General features: G+C 49.2%; 1 non-coding gene across 1 annotated transcript; it reads left to right on the top strand.

Annotated features, from left to right (window-relative positions):
* Window positions 1-578: 578 nt before the first annotated feature.
* On the top strand, window positions 579-742 carry LOC138505286 (U1 spliceosomal RNA). The gene has a single exon (XR_011280101.1). It is a non-coding gene; the product is annotated as a U1 spliceosomal RNA (small nuclear RNA).
* Window positions 743-7,321: the final 6,579 nt, after the last annotated feature.

A 7,321-nucleotide genomic window follows, 5' to 3' on the forward strand; every position in this document is an offset into this window, starting at 1 on the left:
TGTTTTCGCGCCCAGGCCCTCCAACCTGAAGAAGGCCCAGCCAGCAGCTCCTGGGGATTTATGGGGGCGGGGGGGTCTGGCTACAGCAGCTCCTGGGGATTTATGAGGGAGGGGGGTCTGGCTGCCGCCGGCCCCGTCCAAGCACCGATTGGGCCTTGCCTTCACGGCGTTGCCGTGTCCTGATGGGGGGCACCCCACCCGAGACGCTCTATTTAAGCGGGGTGACCTGTCGGCTCAGGAGGGCCATGGACCCTCCTGGGGCTGACGGGCCAGTGGGCCCACTGCACCAGGCCTGCTCACTATCCGACTGTACCTGCTGGCTGGCGGCCAGGTCCGAATTTATGCAAATCTCGGGCCGAGCAGGGCCTGATGGGAGAAATGAACTGTGCTACAATGTGCCTCTTCTGCTGGGCTCTGCCTGCCGGAGCTTCTCCCTGCCTGTGGGGCAGGCAGCTCTGCAGACGCTCAGGGCTTCTGGGAGGGCTGGGTCTGGGTCAGTGCCGGCCTTCTCACCCTCGCTTAGCGGGGCTTCCAGAACAGGCCCCGCCGCCCAACCCCTGCCCTCTTGCTCGCAACTCATACTTACCTGGCAGGGGAGCATCTGTGATCAGAAAGGCAGAGCTCCCCGGGTGAGGCTCATCCATTGCACATCGGATTTGCTGACTCCTGCGATGTCCCCAAATGCAGGGTACTCGACTGCATTATTTCTAGTAGTGGGGGACTGCGTTCGCGATATCCCCTGATTTATTGGTAAAAGAAAGAAAGTTTAGTGTGCGAGTCAGCTGGTTTACACAGAGCCCCTGGTCTTGCAGCAGAGTTTCTTTTGCTGTAGTCAAGAGGGCCAGCCCCGAGCAGCTCAGGGGTCCAGCCCTGATGCATTGGTGAAAGAAAGAAAAAGTCACTGAGACCCTTATTGGCCCATGTGGGCCAGTTTGATGAGTTAATTTACTCTGCTGTGACTAGTAGTTTTGACCAGTGTTGCTGAATAAATATTCTTTAAAATGTACAATTTGCACGTCACTTTATCAAAAAGCTCCCCTGGGTACTACTCAAACAGTATCACAAAAGGAATGAAAAGCTATTTGCAAGTGCGAGCCACTTTTTCTTTGGTGCCTGAGACAATTACATGGCCCAGTCTGACCCCGGATGATGCTAGCCTTTGTTGCTGTGTGCAGTTCGGAAGCACCGACCCCACAGTGTCTTTGTTGAGGGCATAGGGGCATTGGTATCCCGAAAGGGACCAGGGCAGGGAGTGGACAGGTGGTGATGTTGTGTAAGTTGGCTGTAGAGGCGTTGTCTGGAGTGTTGTAATGTAACAGACACATGAACCCTCAATATGTTGAATTGGGCATATGTGTAGAAGAGATAGAGCCATCCCGTGCTTGCCACACGATTGTTCTCCACCCGACCTGGTGTGTGGAAGGTCAGTACTCCATGGTGCGACAAGTAAAAACCTTGTAGAATTAAATCCAGTTGCAAATAAATACACAGTGGGCCTCAAATGGGCAGAGTATTGTAGAATGAACACCTCTTTTCTCCACTGCTACACATATGGAGATCACATGATCTAAAAGTTACGTTACAACAGACCTTATGTTTAAACACTGGCAGTCACATGACATTCACAAATGGCATTGGTGAGGTGAGTGGTGACAATCATCTGAGATTACATGATTCAGTGCTTTTTATTTAACTGTCAGAGTGCAATGTCCATTCATATCCCGCCTTCTATTAAGCCGTCTTTGTCATTAATCATGTTCATGTACTGTTTATTTCATTAAACCAAGAGAAAGCATTTCTTTTATATTCCATACATTTAGTGAATGGAGAAGCTAATGCTGTGCCAATATTAATTTGTGAGGCAGAATCTGTGTTCCACTACAAGAACCCCTCTGTTCTTGTACCAACCCATCATAAAACGAAAGATCTTGGTTTAGAGATGTAAAAGGACACAATTTCAGAAGAGCTAAAGTCTTGGGAGGAGAATAGAGCACCCAAATGTCCCTTGAAGTAGAGCTTGTTGTGCTGCAAATTCGCATTCCTCGCTTGCACACTGTGGAATCTGATCACTAAGCTTTGCTCACTGGTATGGCGCTGCGCCGCCGCTGCGCCGACGACCACCCCCGGTCTGGCAGCGCATCACTCAGTTGCGCACATGACTGAAAAACAGCCCGCACACAACTATTCTTTGGCGCACACAGCCCAAAAAAATTAGAGGGAACATTGGTTGTGGGAATTGAAGTCCATTGATGGTTTCTGATGTACAATACTTGAAGAGTCTTTCTCAATGATTCCATATGAAGGATCAGTTTTACGTGAAGGAAAACTAGAACTGAAAAGGGTTTTCATGGAGCTTGTTCCCCTCAGGTTACGGATGAGAGTTTGGCCTAAAGGGTGTTGGGAAAAGGTCTCCTTATGTTATACAGATGCATGGTAATAGGCCATTGGGGTCTTGGGTAACAGGGGGGGTTTCCTCATGGGAAAATGGGTGATACCCTGCCTCATCTAATGAAGCCATAACATCTCACCAGTGGCTATCTCCTACCATGTGATCCTCCCTCATAAAGCCGCTCCCAGGATCAGGATCAGGTAGCGGCTGCCATCCCCTGGCCACATGGGAGGAGGTTATCACTGTGGAATCTGTGATGACTCCATTGGATTCATCACAGGGGTCTCAGACAGAGTTCAGGAATGCATAAAAATAGGACTGATAAAAGCGGGAGTTGTGAATCCTACATCCCATCTCTGGGAAGAGACATGTAGTGAATCCAGAAACTAAGGTCTGGAAAAATACCTCTTTATAATTGTATAAAGCCAAGGTCTAAGAGAGAGAAGAGAGAGAGCCGTGTTACACATCCTGAGAGAACCGATGACCAGAAGGTCCTGGTGTAAATGCTGCAAAGGAAGTTCTTGTGGAATCGTTTTTGTTTTGTTGCAGGGACAGACTTAGAGTATGCTTTGGACCATTAACATTGTTCACAATGGGAGAACACTGTGGGATCTGACTAATCACCATGTAGTTTAATCCATCTTGCTGCGGTTTTATTTAGAAGCCTTTCTTTTTTTGTCGAGTGTGCCAGGTACTTTTAGTTAGGAATTTGTCAAACTCAAACCCTCACCTTTTATATTCTGAATTGAAGAAAGAGTGTTGGAACCATACTTTGTATTTTTGTGTAGCATTCCCTCAAGTTCCCTATAGGCCGTTCTGCTACAGCTGCTTGAGCTAAACTTAACATTGGGCCTCATTCCAGGTCGGATGGTCCGGTAAAAAAATGCTGGTATTCGCAGATGCCAGCACTTTACCGGACCGCCAGACTACAGATTTGCCAGTGGGGCACCTTGGCTTACCTTCAGCTAAAAGCTGGAGGTAAGGCAGGCACCCTACCGGCAAACAAAGCCCTCATTACCGACATTGCCGATGCCGCTAATCACGGCAAATCCGCTCATGGAGTCCTATGGGACTTACTCCGTCCCTCCGGCAATTGTAATGCAGCGGCAATGCCGCCTGACCGAGTGCCAGAAATGGTAACGGGTTTACCGCCAGGATACTGACATGGTTGTAATGAGGCCCATTGAGCTGTTGGGAACTCCACACAATGCCTTCTGTGGATTATAGGCTCTTTGTCCTTCCAGGACGCACTGGCTGTTGTAGGTTCAGAAGTTCTTATCAGAGTGGACCCATTCCTTGCGCTCTAACTCATTCCGTTTCTGCCCCTAAGCTCTCCTTTCCACGTGTAGCCAGGGGTGTACTGGTAACCAAAAGAGGCCCTGGAAACAATGTTTAAAGCCTCCCCATATTACACATTTTCAGCAAGCCCAACCCTTTTCTTATGGGAAATTTGGATATAACACATATCTGGAAATAACACAAAAAAAGAGGCCTGTGTGCAGAGGCCTACCGGGAAATCTCCAGAGTTCCCTATAGGCCAGTCCAATCCTGCGTGTAGCCTTTTATTCAGGCGTGTCTCTTTGGGAGTATGTGGGACCGGGTGGTCTGTCGTCACTGTGCCCCCATCGCAGCACATGTTTACTGGTTTCTTCCAGTTCCTGGGGGTCCTTTACTGCCCATCGCAAAAGGCAGCAAATGCAGCCATCTGAAAGAAACTTAATTTACACAGGCACAGACGAGCAGTAAACCTCTTGGTTAGAAAGTCTGGGCAGATTTATTTTACATATATGTATTTACTTTCTTTATGATTACAGTTACTCTTGACTATATTAGAGGAGAGAGCACCAACCAGCCATACTCATGCACTCCTGCTCATGTGCCTGTGGTGGGGCTGGCGGCGGTCACGCAGCCAGTCTCATTGGTGCTCGGGAGCCCAGCACCATGCTGTTATGCCGGAGTCACAAGGACTTACTGGTTGCTGCAGGGCAGGGCCCTGAGAGGCTGTGGGGCACAGCCTGGGTGTTGGAGCACCGGGGATGCCTGGAGCATCCTGGAACAGAGGTGCCTGGGCTGGACCCAAGCACCAGGCTGGTCTGGGGGGCTAGACCCGCAAGGACCTGCAGGGCCGTGGTCACACGGTGTGGGGCCGTCAGGCCAGGACCGCAGGACCGTGATCACACGGTGTAGGCCTGCAGTCCCACAATGAGAGACAAAGACAGGAGTTCCAGTTGGAGTCTGCAGCCGTTCTGCTTCACGTGCCTGCAGAGGATCCTTTTATTAGCTTGGGCCATGACACAGTCATGTCCCAACTTAAAAGGACAATACACGTGGGAGGGACACATCCCCTTAAAGGGATAATACACAATGGGAGGGTCACGCATTACACTCCTCCTTTTTCATAAGGAACAAAACAAACAGTGCTGAGACATACATGATTCCCCCGTTACAGAATGACAAATACTTCTTATCACCTGGAAATTGTGGGTTAGATAGATAATAGGATATGCACATACTTAGCTACTCCAATAGTTACAGACATAACACATGCTAACCCATTCTAAACATAATCAGCGGGTGACAGTCGTGGTCGGTGAACTGCTTTTGGAGTTTAGGCAGTTCTACCACAGTTTACAAAACCCTTTATTAACCTGGGGGTCGGAACTGCAACCACTGAAAAAAAGACACCATGGATGGTGGCTGGCACAATATGCACACCTACTAACTGCAGGATCACAGCTTCACATCACTGTTCTTTACTGAGACCACTTTAAGCATGCAGCTTCTATGCAGATGCACAGCTGTCAACCCCTTGCGGCTTTACTTCCCAAAGTCCCCGACTTTCCTCCTTCTCCTCACCTGACAGACTAAAGTCTGGTGTTGTAGACGACAGGGGTCTTCAGGCTCTGTAAACTTCTTCTTTCTTCCTTTTGTTTTGTAGAATGTGTGTCTCTCTCTCTCTCTCGGAAGGAAGCCACAGTGAAAAGCTGTCCGACAGCACAACCTGTGACTCCTCTCCCGTAAGGGACTAGTTGGGGAAAAAGCATGTACCGGCACAAAAAAACCCACGCAGACTGGGAGCAGGTGTTGAAGATCCGACGGTACCAAAGCAGAGTGGAAAATGGGCTCTGCAGGTTCCACGGGGATGCAGGTATTGTACCCAAGATAAGTCACCAAGGTATTGGAGCAAACGACTGATCAAGAGTATAGTGCAAGTCCACATGAAATGTGGAACCCGGAACTTGATACAAATAGGAGCAAATAAGGAAAGAGATGAGAGAATAGCAAGTGCAAAGGAGAGCAACAGATGGGAGAGCGAGAGCGCGAGGAACCACCCTCCGCGAGGAAAGGCAGAGCAGAAGTAAAGAACAGGCGTCCCCGTAGGAACACAGTGGAGCAGAGGAGAGCAGCGCACTGGAGGAGCGCTGCAGACTGAGACAGAGGGAGATAGCTTCCCGGAAAGGCAGAAAATAGCAGAGAAAAGAAAAGTAAACTAGCGTTGTGGCAACGGAGAAAAGCGCACGGCAGCAGCGAGGCTGACCAAGCAGGGTTGCAACGCACAGCGTTCAGGGAGGGCGTGGCTAATAAGCCTCCCTGGACGCTGCAGCCACAACACTAGACCGCTGCAGGCGCGGCATAGGGAACTTAATGGAGTCTCTAATGGCCGCGATGCAGCCGCACACGGGACCACAGGCTCCATGGCATGCAGCGCATGACAACAGCTTCAAAACACATGTACACTGAGTCCTCTTTAAGCAATTGCAGGACTGCAGGAGACCAGTTCACTTTCCATCAGTGTCTGTTCGGGAGTCACTTCCCCGGGTCCAGGTCCATTGATGGTACAGTTCACGGCCCGCAAAGCTGCATCTGGCGGGTACCAGGAGCCACATCGGCATATTCCCTTGATGTTGTGGGCAAGCCAGAGAGACGCAGATCGCAGGGCGACGAGACTGCTCCATGTAATGTTGACAGGCCATGGAGTGACAGGACGTCACTCACCCACTTTTCGACCATGTTCCCCCAGTCAGGAATGACCCTCTCTCCAGGGTCGGACTGGGACAAGAAACAGGCCCGGACACCCCAAAAAAAGTGGCCCATCCCTCGCCTCAAAAAAGTGGCCCGCCCCTCGCCTCAAAAAAGTGGCCCACCCCTCGCATCAAAAATAGTGGCCCTCAAACCATCACCTGTGAATCGCGTCAATTCACAACTCTACAGAAAATGCTACTTATGGAGAGTTCATGTGTCTGTTACATTACAACACAACTCATAAAATAACATAACTTTGTATGCAAGAATGGATCACCATATGTATCATTAATATCTGTGTGTATATATCCATTTTGTCAAATTACTGTGAATGCAAGCAGACATCCAAGGCCAAATGATAATATGTTATTGTATAGCACTTACACTTAAGATCTTTTTTATAGAACAAATATGCATACAATATCACCCAACCTGTGTTCGTACTCATTTATCGACCTCAGAAGGATGAAAGGCTGAGATGGCCTTGCTGGGGATTTGAAGCTGCAACCTGCAGATCACGCACACACATCACAGCAGCGAGCACTCAACCCACTGAGCTATCCTATCAGCTATAGTAAAATGAGCAATTATTACTTAGTGGATACCATTAAACTGGTAACTGAGATTAAACAGCAGACCAGTTAAGTTCTGTTTGGCACGCCCTCTGCCAAACCTTTGTCAAATACCAACGTGTCCCAGCTCCCCCACTCCATCCCAGCTGGAAGGGTCAGCATTTCATCAGTTCTGCGTTTACCTTCTGCTTGCACTGCGCATGACGCACGCTTATCTGCTTCCGCTTGGAGGCACAGCATTATTTGCACCAAGAGTACACATGCACTAAGGATCTGGGTAGGGATTTGAATTAATTGCCAGTTGTGAGCGCTTTAAAAATGCAAAATAAATACAAAA

This window comes from Ambystoma mexicanum, chromosome 11, assembly GCF_040938575.1.
Source record: "Ambystoma mexicanum isolate Mex_15411 chromosome 11, UKY_AmexF1_1, whole genome shotgun sequence".
NCBI lineage: Eukaryota > Metazoa > Chordata > Amphibia > Caudata > Ambystomatidae > Ambystoma > Ambystoma mexicanum.